Source organism: Zootoca vivipara, chromosome 16, assembly GCF_965207765.1.
Source record: "Zootoca vivipara chromosome 16, rZooViv2.hap1.1, whole genome shotgun sequence".
Lineage (NCBI taxonomy): Eukaryota > Metazoa > Chordata > Lepidosauria > Squamata > Lacertidae > Zootoca > Zootoca vivipara.
Window position 1 is genome coordinate 35113872 of NC_142599.1, and position 21088 is coordinate 35134959.

General features: G+C 48.0%; 1 protein-coding gene across 6 annotated transcripts in view; it reads right to left on the reverse strand.

Annotated features, from left to right (window-relative positions):
• The window catches only part of GATAD2B (GATA zinc finger domain containing 2B), a 66971-nt gene extending 45883 nt beyond the window's left edge, over nucleotides 1-21088 (reverse strand). For 3 of the 6 annotated variants that reach the window (XM_088659969.1, XM_088659967.1, XM_035097919.3), the window contains exon 1: nucleotides 20924-21083. The gene's annotated coding sequence lies outside the window, so the exon portion shown is untranslated. Of the gene's footprint in view, nucleotides 1-911; nucleotides 1136-20923 lie in introns of all 6 variants that reach the window. The other 3 variants (XM_088659966.1, XM_088659968.1, XM_035097921.3) reach the window with 3 other exon arrangements.

The following is a 21088-nucleotide window of genomic DNA, read 5'->3' on the forward strand; positions in this document are numbered from 1 at the left end:
TCTTTCAGCAAGAAGGCAGAGGAAGTTTTTTTGGGGGGGGTAATATAAGCCATCAGCATTAGCTCAGTGATCACTGTAAACAGAATGAAAAAAGAGGAGGGGGGGACGACAAAAGGAGGTTTAAGAGACCAGCCTCTCTCTCTCCTCTCCCTCGACTCTCCTCCCGTCAGCCTGAGTGACGCAGACTCCCTTATATAATAGGCTGCGATTTCCTAGACCGCAAGGAAGGCCTCTCTCTCTCTCTTTTCCCTCCCCCCACATGCCGCTTCCACCTCCCTGCCACTGCTTTGTGCTCGCCGTATAAGCTCCACACACGCGCAAACGCGTCTCCCAGCCCTTGGCACCGTGCCAGCGCTCTCCGTCGTCAGCTGGCTGCCTCCATTCACAGAGTGGGGTTGTAGCTGACATGAAAAGGAAGGGGGGGTGGAGATGGAAATGGGGGGTGGAGAGAGAGAGAGACGGGGGAGAGAGAGAAGGTTCGGGTATTCGATCAAACTATCAGCATGCCAGAGAGACAATAGAATGTCTTTGCCACATTCTCCGAAATAAGCCACCTTCCTGCCTCCTCCTCCACCGCCGCCCATGCCACCCCCAGCACAAAATATATTCTTCCTCTGTGGCTCCAGACCGGTAGCCATGTGAAAAGGGGGGGGGGAGCAGGGAGGTCAAAAGCCAAAAATCAATGAATTAATCCATGATTGTATTTAGACAAGACAGTAAGGTTTTTTTTTAATAAATAAAAAATAAATAAAAATACAAAACCCGACGTTTGAGAGCGATGAAACATTTTTTTGGGGGGAAAGGACTTAGCTAATCCCTAAAGAACCTTTTGTTTGAATAATAATTTTAAAAAGAGATTATTATTTTTAAGGCAGTAAAAAGAAAAAGAAAAAAGGGAGGAATATACTTACAGGTAGCGTGTTCCCACTCCCTCCCTGACTTGTCAAGAGGAGGGGAGAGACAGACGGATGGAGGGGGAGTCGGTTCGCCAGCCCACGAGGAGGGTAGGGGGGAAAGCCAGGGTGCTTTTTCACCAGAAGCCCCCTCGGTGGAACATGGATGGCCGCGGCGTGCCATCCCCCTCCAGGGACCTGCCGGAGCCCAGTCGTGGAACGGGCACGTCCCTGCCAATCATCTGTGGTGCCGTTATATTAAACAAAAGAAAAGGGGGGGATGCTTACTTTTACCCATGATGCTTAGCGGGGGCAGGGGAAGGGAAGGGGAGAGAAGAAGGAAAAAAAATAAAACCAGTTGCAGCCGGTTTGTAACCTCAGGACATGGAATTATCGCTTAAGAAAAAAATAAATAAATATAAAAATTAAGTTGGTCGTGGCACTGGAGGCAGTCAGCTGCGTGGCTTGTGCGGGTGCCCCCTCTTCCCTTCCCTGCCTCCCCCCCCCATAAGGATCCCATCATCAGGTCTCTCTCACGCTCTCACTGGGTTGCCCCCACTCCTTAAAGCATATCCTGGCACCTGGCCAAACTTTGCCTCTCTCATTCATAAGCATTGGCTTCCAAGGGTCTTTTAACCATTTAGCTGCTAAGAATAAGTTCCCTGGATGGGTGTGGGTTGGCTGGCTGGTGTTTTTTTTAAAGATGTCCCGTCGGGAGGCACCTTTGACCTGAAGCACCCAAGGTGGAACATCTTGTGAAGAGGAGAATCAAGCAAAAACAGGAAGGTGGAACCAACACACAGCCTATTATTCAAAAAAAAAGAAAAGAAAAAGAAAAAGGTGCGCAATATTGTGAGAGGGTGAAAGAGAACTTGAGTAAGGGAGAAGCCTTGGCACACTCACCCACCCCTCACAGTTGTATACTGGTCACAAGATGTGTCACGGGTGCTCAGTTGAGCATGATGGGTCAAAAACCTGCCTCCGAACTCTGCTGTTGCAAAATGCCTTGTCAGCTGTGAGCTGCAGATGCCATCTTCCAACCCAAGGCCAACTGTGACGACCTAAGTGCTAAAAGTGTCAAGGCCAGCACACTCTCGGTTCTTGCTACAAGGCCACGCGAGGTAGGCTGGAAAGCCATGTAGACATGCTAACCAAGATAACCTCCTCAGCTCAAACTTTCCTGGGCCGCCTCCAAGACTGGTTTCGGCCATTCGGCAAATCGCTCTGCCTGGCGGTCTCTGAACCAATTTTTGCTTCTAGGCTCCAATGCTCCAAGGCAGGTGCCCTCAGCAGGTTCTATTGGAGGAATTATTGCACTGATGAGTGCTCTGACAGACACCTCTCTCCCCCCAAGGCTCCCACATGCCCAAAAGTGAACAGAGCAAACAAACCAGGAAATCTAATCAACATGCCCTGATTGGCCAGACTCTTTGTCAACCTACCATTGACCGGGTCTATCTGGGCCATTGGTCAGGGTGGAAAGCCAGGGGCCTAGTCCCAGTCCAGTCCTTAGGAGCACTTTGGGTATTAAATATAAGTGGCTGGCACTCTAATGCAGGCATTCCCAAACTTCGGCCCTCCGGATGTTTTGGACTACAAGTCCCATCATCCCTGACCACCAGTCCTGTTAGCTAGGGATCATGGGAATTGTAGGCCAAAACATCTGGAGGGCCGCAGTTTGGGGGGTGCCTGCTCTAATGGCTAATGCCAGGAATATCAGCCTTTCACCATAGAGTTGTAAAGACAGAGCAACATACTTACCATACCATCTCGAGATTCATGGTGGCTTTCAATTTAGTACCCAAAGTTTAGCCAACACATTGCTCATGTCTTTTTCCCTTGTTTCTCCATCAACTGTGGGAGAACGTTAGGTTGTCAGGACATTGCTGAACTACAACTCCCACCAGCCCCTACACTCATGGGCAATGGTGAGGGATGATGGAAGTCATAGTTCAGCAACTTCTGGAGAGTGAAAGGTTCCCCACATCCGCTCTATGTTGAAGAGAGCTTATCCATGGTAGATGCCAGCCCCCCACCCTCACAAGGGTCAATCACAAATATGTCCAGACTAATCCAAACTCAGGGGCTGTGCATTCAAAGCACCTGATGGCTCACCCCAAAGTAAATGTTTCCAAGTGAGCAAATGCACAAATGTGTGTGTGTAAGTGGGGGGGGGAGGGAGTTTTCTACTACAGTAGGTAGCAATGCAACACATGTACTACCCTGGCTGACTCCAATAGCTGAGTCCCCCTTCCCACCAGCATGGGAAGGCCAATGCAAGCTGGCCTCAACATGGGAGTAGGGATGGGCAAAGCTGTCCCATTTCATTTCTCATTTCTCAAGTTCAGTTCAGTTTGTGATTCCCCCCGTCAATTTGTGATTTTTCAAAGAAAACGGTCCTCCTGAAAATTCATCAGTAACTGAGTGCGAATTTCTCCTGATAGACATGCCTACTAGATGCTGATTTTGCCTAATGTACACGTCCCCGTCCCACTGCCAGCAAATAATTTCCTTTAATATTATGCATTATGAAATGGCGTTTTCGATGATATATGCATTTTCTTTCATGCCTTAACCCCAGGACCTGCATTACTGGGCTGCTAGGCTGGAGAAGTGCACTGCAAAATTCGTCGAAGCGTGGATTTCAGAGGACGGCTGTGTCCTTTGGTTCTTATGTGGTTTCGAACAGTGCGAATTATGCAAGCTCGCCTCAAAACCCAAGCTGGGTTGAATTTCTTGCACATCCCCAGCTGGGAATGCATGACTGATTATTGGAGCAGCTTGCCTCAAGCCAGGCCCTTCTGTCCACCTCAGGGATGCCTGCTGTTAAAGGCTGATCCAAGACAAGGGATGGTTGGCCAAGATGCCACCATGTAACAAAACTGCCCCCCCCCGGTCCTCTGTAGAAGAATATGGCAGCCATCAACATACATGATAGCAAAATTGTCAATTTTGGGACACTATTGGGAAGGTTGCTAATACCGCCCTAGATGACCACACCTGTGCCAAAAATGGTATCTTGCTTGATGAGTCCCACAGAATTCAGACCTTTCATCAGGCTGGGTCCTGTTTACTGGTCAGGACAGAGCAACTGTGGCCCTCCAGATGTCAACAGTGGGAAGCCCTCTAGCACAGCAAAGAGCGGCTCTGTTTGTTCCTCAATCAATGGTACTCAGCGGGAGACTGCCTTTGAGCCTGTGGGGCAGTGGTTTCACCCTGCCTGCTTATTAACCAGAAGAGCTTTTTGGTTGATCAAAAGATGTTTTCATATGATTAGTCTTAACTAACTAAAATGCTGTGGCCCTAATTCAAACTGATAATTACTGTAGAATTTCCAGCATGGCGCCAACCAAGCTGAGCTTATTAGCAAAAGTGGCCCAATCTGGCCCACAACAGAAACAAGGAAGGTAATTAATGGGTATTTATGCAGAGGGCAGGGTGTATTCCCCTCTAGGGATGGATGGATCAGTCTCTTTGCAGTCATGGCCTACCGGACATGTGCATGTTTTTAAGCCCAGTTCAGACTTCACGTTAATCAGTAAATTTTATTCATAGAAAACTCCAAGAAAATTCATGTTTAAGGTACACGTTCAAACACAAATTTAAATAAACGTTTTGCCACTATATTTTGCATTGTTCATCTCAATGGGCACATTCCTCAATGGGTTTTATCTCAATATACACATTTTGAAAACATTCCTGACTTTTTTTTAAAGCTGAGAATTGCATCACAAAATTCGGGAAAGGGCAAAATTATGTTCCGATCCACAATTTAGTCTTGGGGGTGTAAATCAGGTCTGTTCACACTGGAATTCACAGAAATCCTAACTCTCCCACTCCACACACTCTGAATTTTCTACTTAGAACTATGCAAATCAAGTCAATTACATTTAATTTGTATAATTCACTCTGTTTCTAAGGTGTTAAGGTTTATGAAGAAATGTGGTGTGGCTGGCAGGGAGAAGTTCTGGTGAGGAAAAAGGGGGAGGGCAAGCAAAGGGGGAAACCAGGGAGGGGAAAAAGCAGACTCCATTCCCATTCTTTTAAAGGTACATAGATTTATGGATGCTGTAGTTTCATAGCAAACATGCAGCTTGAGGTTGTTGGTTTTTTAAAAGGAAAATTAGGGTCTCTTTAGAAAGATTTCTTCAAGAATATCCCAGTCAACCAATGCCGAGTTTGCAAGTAGCTCACTCGCCTATGGTGAGTCAGACTTGCCTCCAAGCAACAGGTAGGGAGACCTCATTAAAACCTTGGATCCCCCCCCCTTCCCTTAATAACACAATGCAGGGCGACTATTAAAAACAAACAAAACAACCATTGTGAGCATCAATACTTTCTTATTTGTAAGGCTGGTTTAAATATTCCAGTTGGGGCTCAATAAAAGCTTGTATAATGCTCCTAGTGGCTCACTGAAATCCATCAGGTAGCAGCTTCAGGACAGACAAAAGAAAGCGCTTCTTCTAACAGCATGGAATTAACTGATGGAACTCCCTGGCAAAAGATGTGATGCTAGTCTCTGGTTTTAAATGGGGATAGGATGAATGAATGAAGAACTCTGCCAATGGCTAGTCTCCATGACTAGTTGGAGCTGCAACAAAATGTTGCAGCATGAAGTGCTCCTGTTCAGGTGCCTACCACGATGTCTTCCAGGACACTCTAATTCCAATCCTCTACCCCCTTGGTTTCCATTTCCCAACCCCTGCCAGGAGATACTCACCATTCTGTGGTCCTCCCCTAAGCATATTGATACCTCCCCACAAGTTACTCAGTAACTTCATATTGACCACAAAGCCATCAACACTCAGCATCCTGAGTTTGCTATTAGAGGGAGTGATAGTTAAATGGAACCTCTGGGATCAGAAGCACTCTCTCTCTCCAAATACCAGAGGCTAGGAGAAAATGGGGGCCAGCTATCATCTTCATTGCTCTGCTTTCAGCAGCATCTGGCTGCCCACTATGGGAGGCCAGATCCTGGGTTAGAAGGGCTACTGGTTCTGATCCAGCAGGGCTCTTGTGTTCTTAATGGGCACCTTCCCGTTGTAGCGCACTTTACATACTTACATTCCCTGAAAGAGTCTCTCTGCACTAAAAACAGGTTGCAGATACTGTACTTTGTACTAAAGTTATGCATGCCTGTATGCATAAACACAAACCAAAATCCTTACCCAAGCCAACCCAAATTCTGCGCTCAAGAAGCCTTAATTCTGCAACCAGCATAAAATTGTATTTTATGAATTGTATATGCTTACTTGCATATAATTAGCACTGCTACTATTAGATATTGGGGGAGGGGAGTTATTAAAACATTCATGAGGTACTCTGTGGACAAATGCCAGCTCCCTCAGCCTGTAAAGCGAGATGAGCGCTGCAACCTCAGAGTCATCTTAACTATCAGGGGTCCTTTACCTTTACCTTTTTTTTTTACTCTGCTGATAGCTGAAAAATCTTATGCAGCCACTCTTTGGGTAAGCCTGAGGTTTAGGCAGGCATTTCACACGCACGTCCAAGCCTGTATTTGAAGGCCTGAGGGTTAGAAACTTTTAAAAATGAAATTAAAATATGATCTTCTGTGACTTTCCTGCACTCTGGAAGAACTGAGCAAAAAATCCTCAGGTTGTCTCCAACTACATCTTATTCAGAGTAGAATCATTGGTATCAATGGACTTGACAAAGGCCACATTCACATCCTGTATATGTCAAGATCCATGTATATGATGCACTTTTTCTATGCCAATACAGTGGAGCCTCCAGCTTATGTCACCCTCGGCTTGAGACTGGCACAAACCCGGAAGTACCAGAACAGGCTACTTCTGGGTTCGTGCACGCGCATAAGCGCTAAATTGCGCAGACGCGACACTTTTGGTTGCGGCGTTTTCGGGTTGCGGCGGAGCCTTCGGAACGGATCCCCGCCGTAACCTGAGGTTCCACTGTAAAAGAGATTGATTGATATATGTCAAGACCTATGATGCTGTTTTAAACAGTCATGACTTACCCCAAAGAATCCTGGGAGCTGTAGTTTGTTATGGGTGACAAGAGTTGTTTGGAGACCCTTATTGCCCTCCCAGAGCTATAATTCCCAGAGTGGTTTAACAATCAATCACTCTTCACAGTGCATTCTGGGAATTGTAGCTCTATGAGGGAAATGGGAGGGGGGTTGTCTCCTAAGAACTCTCAGAACCCTTAACAAACTACAGTTCCTAGGATTCTTCAGGGATGGTTTAAAGTGCTGTTACAGTGGTGTGAATGTGCCCTGTTTAAGTCAATTGATATCAATGCGTCTGAGTAAGACTTAGTTGGATACAACCTTTATTCAGGCACCTTTGGAATAGTGGGAGCCAGAGGCTTCTGCTGGCGTTGCTCGCACATAACCAAGCCTACCTCTGCAGCCATAAGGCCTAGAAACCATTTTTTAAAAATCAAAATAAAACTGCAGAAGTGGCATTCTGTGACTTTTCTGTGCACTGGTGGAACTCTGCCACCCAACCATACTGCCAAACTGGTAAGTATACTAGACACCTGGGCTAAAAGAAAGAAAGGAGGGGGGAGAGAGAAAAGAGCCCCAAACCCAGGTGCCTTGAGAATTTGATTCTGAAGCATAGGAATGTGAGGTATTCTCTCCCACCTCTCTTGGGTAGCACCCATTTGAATGCCCAGATTCCCCCCCCCCTTTGTGGCTGTTTGTTTCCCCATAATGGTCGAGGAAACCTGAACAATAAGCTATTGAAAAAAGAAGGCCCTCAAGTATTTTACCGCTGTGAAGTCTGCTCCCCCCCCCCACACACCGCCCCTGATTGAATTAGGATGGGAGACTTGCCTGAGTTAGAGAATGACTCAGGGAGAGAGGTGAAAAGGGGGGGGGGTGGCGGCGGAAGAGAGATACGTAATCGATTTGGTCTTGTTCAGTGAGGGGGGGGTAAGGCAACCATTTTGAATGCCAGCATCCGGAACAGATGGATTTTCTTCTTTCAAAAAGGAGGGAAAATTGAGAAGCACGCTAGAGCCGCCCTCATTCCGAATGCGGGTGAGGAGTTTGCTTGTGGCAAAAAAAAAAAGATGGCAGAAGCTTCCCAATTATCTTTTTTTAACAAACACACACGAAGCAAACAAACAGATGTAGTAGCCATCTTTACCTGCACCACTTCCCGAGACAATTTAAGATGGTCTGAAGAATGTAATTGAACAGCGTCTCCATACAGGCGGCCTCCAGATTTGCCAAAATCAAAGCACTGCAACTCTGTGTACAACTTCAAGAAGAGAAGCCAAGTTTTGAGGGATGAAAACAGGAAACTTTTAAAGAGGGCTTTTGGAACCGCCAAAGCCAAGCGTAGACGACACAGTCTGGTCCCCTAACCCAGCCTTGTAAATAAGCCCACAAGAGCTATAAAAAATTGAAATGAAAAGCTGATATTCTGTGCCTTTCCTGCACTCTAGTGGAACTGAGCTGAAAATTCTTGGGTTGTCTTCAACTAAGTCATGCACAGAGTACAGTATATCCATTGACACCAATGGACGTGACTTAAGGCCACATTTGTGCCGTACATTTGAAGTACAGTGGTGCCTCGCTAGACGAATTTAATTCGTTCCACGGGTCTTTTCTTATAACGAAAAATTCGTCTAGCGAATCCCATAGGAATGCACTGAATTTTTTTTGAAATTTTTTTTGCCCATAGGAACGCATTAATTGAATTTCAATGCATTCCTATGGGAAACCGCGATTCGCTAGACGACTTTTTCGTAAAACGAATTCATCTAGCGAGGCAACCTCCGCTCAAAAAATCCTTTCGTTAAGCGGAAATTTCATTAAGCAGGGCATTTGTTAAGCGAGGCACCACTGTAGTATGATACCACTTTAAACAGTCACGGCTTACCCCAAAAGGATTCTGGGAGCTGTTGTTTGTTACGTGTTCTGAGAGTTGTTAGGAGTCCCTGTTCCCTTCCCAGAGCTTTGTTAGGAGTCCCTGTTCCCTTCCCAGAACAACTATCCTTTTCAGAGCTAGTCATGGGCGCAATTCGTCTTAGCTGTGATTACCGTGTATCCCAGCGTATAAGACGACTGGGCGTAGAAGACGACCCCCAACTTTTCCTGTTAAAATATAGAGTTTGAGATATACTCGCCATATTAATAAGACGACCCAGCATATAAGACGACCCCCGACTTTTGAGAAGATTTTCCTGGGTTAAAAAGTACGGTAGTCTTATACGCAGGAATATACAGTAAGTTCAAACCAAGAGTTTGCAAACCTGGTTCCATCTTTAAATTTGCAACTGACCATGGTTGGTGTTGAGATTGGTGCACATGTTAACGCTAACCACAGTTAGCTCTTAAAAATGCAAGCGGGAAGGGATTTTATGTCCGAGAAGGAAAGTTGCTCACAAATACTTTGGGTTAGGAGACTGGACAATCTTATGGCTGCCCAGCCCCAAAGTGGATTGGCATTTTACCAATCCCACCCCTGCAAAAAATGGGCTGCTCAGATATTATCAAATATTCAAGTAATATCCACCTGCAACTAAGACCTAGGGAAAGGACATGCGTCATCGTTCTCAGGCTGTCCCAGTGCCGATACGAGATATCCCAAGGACTGTAAGATCTGGGATTACCTGGCTTTGGGTTGCTAGGCAGCAAACGGGGTGGCAGCTAGTTTCACTATGTAACCTTGGAAGAACACCTGTTGAAACAGCCATGACAGCTTTAGTGACATCTAAGGTGGGGAACCTGAGGCCCAGGGGCCAAATACGACCCTCCAACCCTCTCTATCTGGGCTCTTGGGACTCTGCTAGGTTCCACCCTCTGTCCTTGAATTTTGATAACAGTGGTTGTATGAATGGAGTGTGTGTGTAGTAGTCTACTGTACAAAGGGAAAATATACATTCCCTGTTTTGCCCACATTTGCCTCTGGCACTACGCACCACTGGCAAGTGGCCCTCAATATCTTGCCAAGAAGGGAATGCAGCCCCCAGGCTGGAAAAGTTTCCCCATCCCTTCTCTAGAGCTTGAGACCTGCCTGGATGAGGACCATGTACCTCCTTCTGCCTCCCCCCCCCGCCAACCCTCCAGGTTCTGGTGGCCCGAGCCCTGATCCTTGCTAAGAGCCAACAACCTCTCTTTCACATCCAACCTTCTCCCCTAGCAAGCATCCCTTCACCCAAGTGAAATATCTCACGGGAGCTCCCACTGCACATACCAGCCAGGGAATTGTGGTCTTTTGAAACAAGTGGAATGAGATCTAACTTAATACTGTTCCACTCCCAAACAGTAAATCTGTGGCAGCAAGAAGAGGGCGGGTGGGGGGGAAATGAAGACCCACTGCAGTGAAACAAGTTTTATAATTCATTAAAGTGAATTATCTTGCTCCTCATACAAACAAGAATGAGACTGTAAGGGTTGGGGGGTGGGGGAGAGAAGAGAGGATGGAAACCCCAACAAGCAAACCGAGGGAGAGGGAGAGGGAGAGGGAGAGGGAGAGGGAGAGGGAGAGGGAGAGGGAGAGGGAGAGGGAGAGGGAGAGGGAGTTAGTCAGCAGTAAAAATCTTGTCTCCCGAACAGTTCCCAGTTATCCATCTCACTTAATGTCGTCCGCGCTCCTCTCGGAAGCAGGATTCAATACCGCCAACTGAGACTGCAGGCTGAGCAGCCCCGAGTGGCTGGTTGATGGGTGCCACCAAGTGACATAAATGAGCCTAACAAAGGAGCAGGAAAGGAAGCAAGTGGAGAAACAGCTGGGGGGGGGGTCCTTTGGGGGGGGCAGGAGTTGCCATGTGAACTTGCTCTGCTGTAGTAAATTTCAAAAGTATGCAGTGCAATCAATGGCCAATCAGGAGAAATAAGTCAAATTACGGTGGGGGGAGAGAGAGAGAAATTCAGTGAACCTGCAGTACTCACCCACAGAGGAGGTTTTCCCATCACTGCTCTGTATGAATTGCTGCCCTGGGTTCAGGTGCTAACTAGTATTACTATTTATCAGATTTTTTCAATGCCCTTCACCATAATGTCCCAGGATGGGTTGTAACTTTGTAAAAAATAAAAGCATGCCAGAAGATTAGAAGGAGCCTAAGAGCTCATCTAGTCTGATCCCCTGCTCAGAACAGGATCCTTGTAGGTTGCAATGGCAGCTCTCCTGACAATCTATGTAGTCTGAGTGCCTACCACATTCTGAAGCAGCACAATCTATTCTATTGGCTACAACAGACTGCTTCTTTCAAACCATTTTTTGGGGGGGGAGGCGGTAGCAGAGATTATCCTGTGGCCGCCTCTGGCCTAATTAGTTGTTAACCAAGGTAACTCTACATTGTTCCACTTAGGGTCTTAGTTCTCAGTGGGGTGGTAAATATCTGTGTTTTGACGAGAGTTAAAGGCAGTGGGGAATGTCTGCATGGCTAAATGTTCCTCAAATCCCTGCTCCCCAACATTATGCACATAAAATTGGTAGGCTAGTAAGAATGAAGTTAAGAACATAAGAGGAGGCCTGCTGGATCAGCCCTGCTGGATCCTGTTCCCACAGGGGCCAACAAAATGCCCCGATGGGAAGCTTGCAAGCGGGACCCGAGTCAACAGCAACTCTCCCCACTTGTGATTTCCAGGATCTGGAATTCAGAGGCATGTAATGACTCTAACAGAGGAGGTTGAACATGCTTCCATTCTTCTTCCTAACATGCACATTTTTTGGCATGGTGGGGAACTGGTTTAGTTTTTTCAAGTCATCAACAGTCCAGACCCATAGATATATATATATCCTATGCAGCCTCACTGCCACTGGTGCTTGTCCTACCCTCTGGAGAAACAGTGAACAAACGTACGCCATTTTTGACGCAACAGAACTTAAAAGTGTGAAGAAACTTTGGCCCGCCAGGTGCTGGAGAACTACAACTCCCATCACCCCTGGCCATTGGACATGCTTGCTGGGTCTGATGGGAGTTGTAGTTCAGCAACATCTGGAGGGTCAAAGGTTCCCTACACCCATGTTAATGGAAAGCTACTGTTTGACAACTATTTCTTTAAAAAGTTAGGCTGGTTAAGACATTTGGGAAACACTGGCCTAAAGCTTTAACTCCAAAGGGACAGTATCCCGGCCTAAAACAAACAGACATGCACCACCCAGTTCCACACTCTGAATTCTTTGCAAATCTGGCAAATGTCTACTGACTTCACAGAATGTGCCTTGTTACCAAAAGAGCAAAGTTAGTATTTTATTGGCAAGGACAAAGAGCAAGGGCCGGGAAACAACTTTAAATTTTTAAAGGCGTCAGTAGGAAATTTTTAGAAGCTGGCTCCAAATGAAGCTAGGAGAAGAATAACCCCAAGTTTGATAGAAAGGCAGGATCGGGGGGGGGGGGGAAGAACCCCTAGTCAACTGGGTACCTGAGATTTCCCAAAACGTAGCTCAGGGGTGGGGGAACCCCTTTCAGCCTGAGTTCCAGTGGTGGGCAGGGCCAGAGGCAAAAGTGGGAGGAGCAACAAATGTAAATTTTACCTTCTTACAGTTGGCTTGTTTCTACACACACATCCTTCTCTAATCCTCTATGCAGGCAAGCAAGCAGCATTATCAGAGTTCAAGGGTACATTCCAGTGAGACAAAAACACTGGAGGAGGGGAGGAGTTGGAGTGTGCAACCTAAGGAGATTCCTAAGGTCCAGGCAGTGAAGTCGGGGTGGGTTGCAATTGGCTCCAGGGCCTGAATTTCCCCACTTGACTAAAAGAAGGAGACATGGACATGGGACCTTGGGAAGAAGTGTGGTTTAAAGGTGGGGGCCCATCTCCTAAGTCTGGCTTCTTTGGGGTGTGCCAGTGATCTGCCAGTGATCTACCGCAGACGTCCAGTAGTGGTAGATCACTGGCAGATCACTGGCACGCCCCAAAGAAGCTCAAAAACTTTGGCTCCCCTTAAAAATCTCAATATTTTTGCCCTGCATCCCCCTTCCTCCCCCCCTAAAAAAAGCTCAACAACATTGATCTGAACCCAGTTTTTAACTCTGTGAGTAGATCGCAGTCTCTTGGGAGTCGGCCACCCCTGTTCTAAGTCAAAAGCTCAACACTGTTTCTCAAACTACTGATAGTTAACTGGAGGCACATTTCAGTCTTAATATCCTAAAAAATACCTAGCATTTTAAAGGCGTACCCGTTCTTTTAAAATAAGGTGTTCATGTTGTGGCATCTTCAAATGGAGGCACAGGTGCCATCGCTATGAGACCCCTCCTCAGAAAAATGAGGATGGTGCAGTTAAAAGGGTCACACTGCACTTTTCCTCCCCTTTGCTCCCTCCAGACACCTTCACTGGAGCTCCCTTGTTCTGCCCAGGCACAGCTCGCCATCCTCAGCTAAAAAGAGAGAGAAGTACTGTATATTCCTGCGTATAAGACTACTTTTTAACCCAGGAAAATCTTCTCAAAAGTTGGGGGTCGTCTTATACACTGGGTCATATTTCTTATACAGCGAGTATATCCCAAACTCTATATTTTAACTGGAAAAGTTGAGGGTCGTCTTATACACCCAGTCGTCTTGTACGCCGGAATATACCGTATCGCCCTGGCCATTCAAAAAGCTTTGGGAAGCCCCACAAGTCTAAACAGGCATTTTCATGCAGGAGGTCCTCTCCACCCCTATCAGGAACAGCAGGAAGTTCAATTTCCTACCCACATTTTTGGACATAGTAAGAGGGTCACACGACAGCTAGAAGCTTTTCCCAAGCCCTTGGTATAACTCTTGCCTGTATCCCTACATTTGGAATAAAGCCTGAAAAAGTTTCATAGCTTTGTGGTCCACAATGTCTTAGGGGGTTGTCAGTGTGGTGCCCATGGGTGCAATGGTGTCCTTGAGGCCCTCCCATGGTGCTGGCAAACCCTCTGAGGCTCCCCCCACTAATCACTGTCCCCTAGGTCATCAGGTAGTGTGGGTGGTTCCCTTTGTCTCCCTTAAAAAGTACACAGCTGAAAGAGGAAGTTGGATGAGTGACGTCCTTCCCCACTTCCTCTTTCACCTCTGCGTGCTTTTCAAGGCTTGGGTTAATTCTATCATATCTGACTTTTACTCAGATCTCTTGGGAAAGTGAAAGGAGGGTATGTGCACTTTCTAGCTCTTGGAAGTGGGGGGGCACCATCCTTGGGAAGTGGGAGAGAAGGGAACAGGTTGTGTGTGGCACCCATGGCACTCGCTCAAAACATGCAAGATGTACACATGGGCTTAAGAAGGTTGGAGATCCCAGTGAAAGCGCTGTGGCGCTCTCTGCTGTTAGAACCAGGGTGCTAGAACCGGGGGCCCATGTTATGAGCAAGGAGGTTAAGAACAACCCCCACCTAAGGCAGAAAGAAAGGGCATAGAACAACAGATGGTGGAAAAAGCAAATTTAAGAGCGTTCTTTTATAGGGAACAAATTGATGGGGGTGCTGTTAATGGACTGTGCTTACTATAAGGACTTTCTTCATATCTACTGATCAAATGTCTACTTTGCTAGCAGTTAGCCATCTGGACAAAGCTGTTCGTTTTGTCCGAGTACTTAATGGGCTCTGAAATGAATGGAATTTAAATGGAGTTTAAAAATGAAAAAAAAAATTATGCACTTCCTCCCAAGGAATCTGAGGGGTAGGACATGACTTTCCCCATCCATTTTATTGTCACCATGCCCACGTGGTAGGTTTGAATTTGATCACCCTTTGCTGATGCTCTGGCACCTGCAGGCTAAATATGGGTGCCCCCACCCCACTGAAAACCAGTCAGGAGGGGTAAGAGAGGATACATGGGTGGGAGATCTCATTTCTACCCCCCATCCCCACCCCCGTCTACACTTTTCTACTGCCTAGCAAGCTGAGCTCTATAAATGTTTTGAGGAGCTTGGAATTGCATCATATTCTATGGAAACAGGAAAGGCAGCTTGTGGGAATATTTAAGTCACTGACTGCATCTCCACACTGCAGATTGGGAAGAAGGGGCATTCAGGCACTCAAGAGGAAAAGCCATTTACAGCCTTGTCAAAAACTTTTATCAAAAGTTCTCCCTCCCCAACAATTTCTGGGGGCACAGGAGGCCCACTTTCAGAAATTTCTATTGCTTTCTGGGCCTTCCCAATCCAGCAGCAAAGCACTTCTCTGTGGTAATCCTCATAGCATCTAGAGGCATTGGCACTGAGAACAGCAACCCGATTTTGTGGATGCACTGCATAAATTGTGCATGAGAGTAGAACAGGAAATATTTGGGGAATGGCAGAGAAACTGCATTTCATGAGGGAGGTCACAGATTCAATCCCTGGCATCTCCATGTAGGGATGGGAGAGACCCCAGTTTGAAATCCTGGACTTGCTGCCAGTCAGTGCAGGCAGTTCTAAGCTAGATGAACCAATGGCCTGACTTCTTATGTTGTGCTTCCCTTGGAACTCCTATAACCCCTGACCATTGGCCAGGCCAGGGTTTTTCCAAAGAGGTCAATACTGGCCCCCTGGGGTTGATGGGATTGTGAGGTGGGGGAATGAAAAACTTAAGAGCCTGAAAACAACTTAGGAGTGGGAAAGAAGTTAATGATATATAGCGCAAAAAAAGCCTCAGAATAAAGGTCATGAGCATGCACAGAGCGCACTTCCCTTGGCAATGAGGAAGCTTTGAATTTAATAAGATATTTCTTTTTAAATGTATTATGATTCCTAGTAATGGTGACCAATGATTAATAAATGTTGATTGTATATTGTTATTTCTTGGCTTTATTTCATGCACATCCCTAAGAATTTGGGTTTGGGCTCAATGATGACTCATTAAAGGGGGTAAATGAACTCAGTAGTTTGGGAAACTATGGGTGAGGCAATGTGCTGGCTGGGACACATGGGAGTTGGTAGTCTAGCAGCAAATGGGGGTGGGTGGGAAGCACAGGTTCCCCACCCTTGGAGTAGACAACACTGATGGGTTTGACTTTGTATTAAGACAGGGTCTCCTCTCAAATCATTCTGGGATGATGAACAGTGAGGATCAGGGCCAGAAACCCTTATTGTGTCCCCGGGGACTGACAGCATCTTGAGAGGAGAATCGAAGCATGGCAGGGCTTAAAGGAGATGGCTTAAATGCTCCCCAGCACCAATCAGGTTGGAGCCCACCCACCTACCCCCTCCAACTGCTTTAACAGCAAAAGTAAAATGGGGACATGGGGTCCAATCACAGATTGTTCAGCTGGACCAAACCAACTGGTTGCAACAAATTACCAGCAAAGATCAGTAAGGGCCCAGCCCACTGGCATTGGACCAATACCAGTCTTGACTGGTTGGCGGGAAGTGGCAGATGGGGGAGAGAAGAAGTTTTAAAATCTAGGTGTTCACCTAAATTAGGAACACAGGAAGTTGCCTCACAGGGAATCGGTCCATCTAGCACAGTATCAAGAACCTACGAAGAGCCCTGTTGGATCAGGCCAGTGGCCCATCTAGTCTAGCATCCTGTTCCCACAGTGCCAAACAGATCCAGATGCCCCAAGGAGAAGCCTGAAAAAGCAGGAACTAAGTGCAATAGCACCCTTCCCTCCTATGGCTTCTAGCAAGTGGTGTTCAAAAGTATACTGGCCAAAGTGGGGAGGTGGGACATAGCCTTTGTGGATGGCAGCCATTGATAGGCATATCCTATCAATGTGTCAAATCCTCTTTTAAACTCAATTTCTGTACTGGGGGAACCAACATGATGCCTTATAGTTACTGGACTGCAGCTCTCAGCAGCCTGACTATTGGCCATCCTAGCCAAGGCTGCTGGGACCAGGGAGTCCAACAACTTCTGAATAACACTATTATGTTAGCCACACATCAGGGCCTTAGACACAGATCTTTCACAGCCCTATTCAAAGACGTAATCTGGGACCTTCTGCATGCAAAACAGGTACCCTGTATCACACTGGGCTACATCCTGTTCTCTTCATGGCAGTGGCCCTACAAGTCAGGTGCTCCAAAGCCCAGTCCTAAACAACCCACATGGGGTGGAGAAAGGAATTCTAAACTTGTGGGCGCAAATCCGACAGAAGTGAAGAACTAGGTATCAGATTTGTACCGCACCAAGACATGACAATGAAGGCTCAGCAGCCATGCCCAGAGATCTTCCAAAACCAGGTTGTTGCTGCAGCAAACTAAAGAGCTTTGCACAATGGCCCAGACTGTGTATGCATTTGTTTTTTAATATAGAACTTTTTTATTGGTTTTTCCAGTTTATACAGACAACGTTCAACTTCCCTTCCTCCCATCGGCTCCATCAGGAGGCGTCCCACAAGGGCTCCAGGCCAGGGAGCGCCGAACCAAAAAACCTCCCAGCTCAGGAACCTACCTATGTGCCCAACACAGTAATTTGGTGTACACACACACACACCTCACTGTGGCCCTGGGCTAGGGTGGGGCTCTGGCATTCCAGTAAAAAAAGGCGCCAATATCCAGCAAAGCGGCTCCTTCCTCGGGCAGTTTGAAACGCATCTGCCTTAAGGATTGAAGCTGGGAGGGTTTTATTTCCAAATCTCCAAAGGAGGGGAGTCCTCCCCACCCACCACTTGGTACACTGAGGAAGTTGGAGCTGCAAGCAGTACCCCCACCCCACCCCAAAACGCACAAAAAATTAGACTTGGTTTCCTCCAATCAGCTGCGCATGATGCTTAATAACCATTGTCCTCGCTAAGTGGTTGCTTGTTACAACCATGCGTCCTCTCCTCCCTCCTGTAATCCCAGATGAGGGGCTGGACCCCTTCCCCACCCACTTTCTGTGCTCGACAAAACCTTCCCCTTAACCCAGCTGGGCGGGATGGGGGAGAAAGCGGAATTGTGTCCCCCCCCCCAAAAAACTGGTGATGACCGTCAGGTGGAGGCGATCAATAAGGCGGCCAGACGCCGACGCCTCCACCCCGCCCCCACAGTAGATTCCACCATCTCCGGTCAAAGCTTCCGAAGCATTAACCCTCCACTCTGGCAGAAGAACAAGAAAGCAGCACACTCCCAAATAAAATGTCCTCTCCGAGGAGAAGGAGGCGGGGGGGGGGGGAGAGAGAAGGAGTCCTACGCATCACCCGCTGTCCCCACAGGGCTCTTCAGACAGTGCCGGCATGTGCCTCTCCAGTTAGGAAACATCCTTAGGGCATACCTCTGCCCCACTGGCTAGGAAGGATGCGTCCAGGGTGTGTGTGAGAGAGAAGTCGCTCCCTCCCCATCATCATTATTATTTTAATGTGAAGGATGCAAGTAGCCTGCTCTTACCACCCACAGGGGAGGCAGTGGCGGCACCAGCAGCAGCTAAGTGGGTGGAGAAAGCAGATTCACTCTAGCCTCTGTGAAGAAAAGGCATGAGGGGGGTGCCAATGCTTCCCCTCCCCCCAATTCTTAAATCTATGATAAAGCGGGGGGGGGGGGAGAGAGAGGCTAAGATACTCACGCAGTCCAGATTTGGGAGGGAAGACAACCCTAGGTTGTTGGGGTTTTTTTTGGTTTTTTAAAATGATCCCACCCCAGCCCCCATTTCTCAGCTGCCTCCACTTCAAACCCTTCACCAGGATTATGTGATGACGAGACAGACGATAAACTCCCCTCACCACACACCCCAAGCTCTTGTGGAGAGGCTTGCCTTTCTCCAAGTGCCCCTGCCTGCCTGGAGATGAAAAAGCAGTGAAGGGGGGGGCACGAGAGTGGATTTGCTTTCTCTGGCTCACCCCCCCCCATATCAAATCCAAAGCAGGGTTCAGGGTTTCCAGCATCCCACCCCACAGGTGGAAAGGAACAACAGACAAGCCCCACATCTTCTCCTGAGAGGATGGCTGCAATTTGTAAAGCAGGTACCCCAACTCCACACACAGACACTGCCACCCTCTTGACTCGGTGCCATATTAGCTGTGTGCCCCCCATCATTAAAACAAGCTCCTTGCAATCGTTGCATTGTCTACCGATCCAAGACATGCCAATTTAATACTCAGCCAGCGACACCCGAAAACCTCAATCCGCTCCCATCAGGAAAACTAGCAGTTAAGGCCTGGTGTACACCCCCATTTTATCTTCTGTCCCTGCCAGTGCTGTCACCCCTTAGCAGGAGATACCGTTCAGGGCTTTTCTGCTAGGCCGGGCTTATCATTTTCTCTCCCCCATCCTCAAGTAACACCACAGAAAAACTCCCTGAAGACTCACCTTCCCTAAGAGGAACTCCTTTACAGCTTTTTCTCCCCATCAGTATTTAATCTCTGCCATTTCTTCCATTCAGTCCAAAAAGATCTTCCAAAGATTCTCCATCACCACCCCCAGTTTCTGCTGTACCACCCCCAAAAATTCAGGCTAAAATAAACCCCACTTCAGGCTTCATTCGTTAAAGTTGTCCTCTGTAACTTTATTGTTGAAAACTTACTCCCATCCCAGAAAAAAGAGCACCACTCTCAACCAAATGCCCCCATCTCCCAAGAACCCCCGCAAAAATAAAAGGGACAGCTCCACTGCAGCCAAAACCCTCTCACAGCAGCACCCCCACATTTCAGAATAGATACATCCCCACAGGCATCTCCTTCTGTATCAATGACTGTGGATGACAGGCTTCTGTGAAATGAGATCCTGACCCTCCATCTAACCCACATAAAACCCCAGATGGTTATCCACGAGAATGGCATCTCCCTGCCCTTAGACAACCCACTACTGAGCCCCAATATTCAAGACAGAACACCTCACAAAAGAGCCCTCAACTGGATCCACAACATCACAATCACCCCACAACAGACAAGCGTTCATAATCCACCCCACCTTTCTTTCGCTTTGGAACTCCCAATATTCAGGATGGCAGGGGAAGGATGCACACCCCCTTCCTGTAACCCATACATACCCCTGTCACTAGAAAGGTACAGTACCTCCATGGCTTGCATCAGCTGTGCCCCACAGACACCTCCCCCCCCCACTTTCTAGCCTTCAATATTCAGGACAGCTCCTAACAAGTGCTCTCAAAAGGAGTGCCTCCCCAAATCCTTTAGGACCTATTCACTACCTAGCTTAATATTCACAAGATAGTAACGTAATGTAAATGCCTTACAAGAAATGAGTGTCCGTAAATCTCTTCCTGAACCCCGATATGAAGAACGGCACTCCCTAAAAAAAAGGCTTCACCCCCGCCCACCACAATCCCGAGGGTGTTAGGATGGCACCTTGCCCTCTCTGTTGCAGTAAGAGAGCCCCAGACACTCCCCTCTTCTGAACCCCAAAAGCCAGGACACATGACACCAGACAGATCGATGGAAGGCACCTCCGCACCCATCCTCCAGCTTCATAAGTCACATGGATGGCACCCCCATATAGACAGATCCCCGATTTCCATGATAGTGCCTGCTTAAAAATAACACCTTACCCCATCCCTCATTGGGCTCACACACATCCTGGCCCAAAAGCCACCGTGACGGCATCTCACCTCACTGCAACAGGAAAGCTCCAGTTACCCCTTCTTCTGAACCTCAATATCGAGGATGGCTCCTCCAAACACCCCCCAGCACACAATTCGTATTTCAGCAGAAGGACCTTTTGAAAGGCATCCCCCAAACCACACGGCCGACCCCAGACTGAACCCCAAAATTTAAAATGACATCCCCCCCAACACAGCAGCTCCTGTTTGGCAACAGGCGACCCCCCAAAAAACCCAGACTGCTTTCTTCTGAACCCTAAAATCCAATGAAGGCCCTAGAGGCACCCCTTGAAAAGGACAGCCTCCCCACCAGTCACGTGGGTGGCGCCCCCAATATCACGCCACGCAGACACCCACCCACCCCCCGCACCCTTAAGCTGCAAAATTCAAGATGGCACCCCTCCCCTCCCCCCTCCAAAATTGAAGGTCTTTCTCACTGCACCCCCACCCCCCCACAAGCCCAAAGGCCACGGGGTGGCCCCCCCACACCCCAGTGCGGCAGACAAAACCTCTCACCCCGCTGGAACCCTAATATTCCAACTGACCCCCCCAAAAAAACACTCTGGTTCACAACCCCGCTCATTTGAAGGCCCCCCCGCTGGGGGACCCCCATAGGGCACTGCCCCTGTCAGTCACCACCTCAGCCCCGCCCCCTTTATTCTTCCCCCCCCCCTCACCTGACGGGGTGTTCGCGTGTGGAGTTCGAGGCCCCTCAGGCCGAGCGGAGGGCGGCGCGGGGAGCCGGGAGGGGAAGGGGCGGGCTGGCGGCGGACAGCAGACGCGGCGCCACCGACACCACTACCAGCAGCCGCCGCCGGAGCCGGCACCCACCACAAACAATG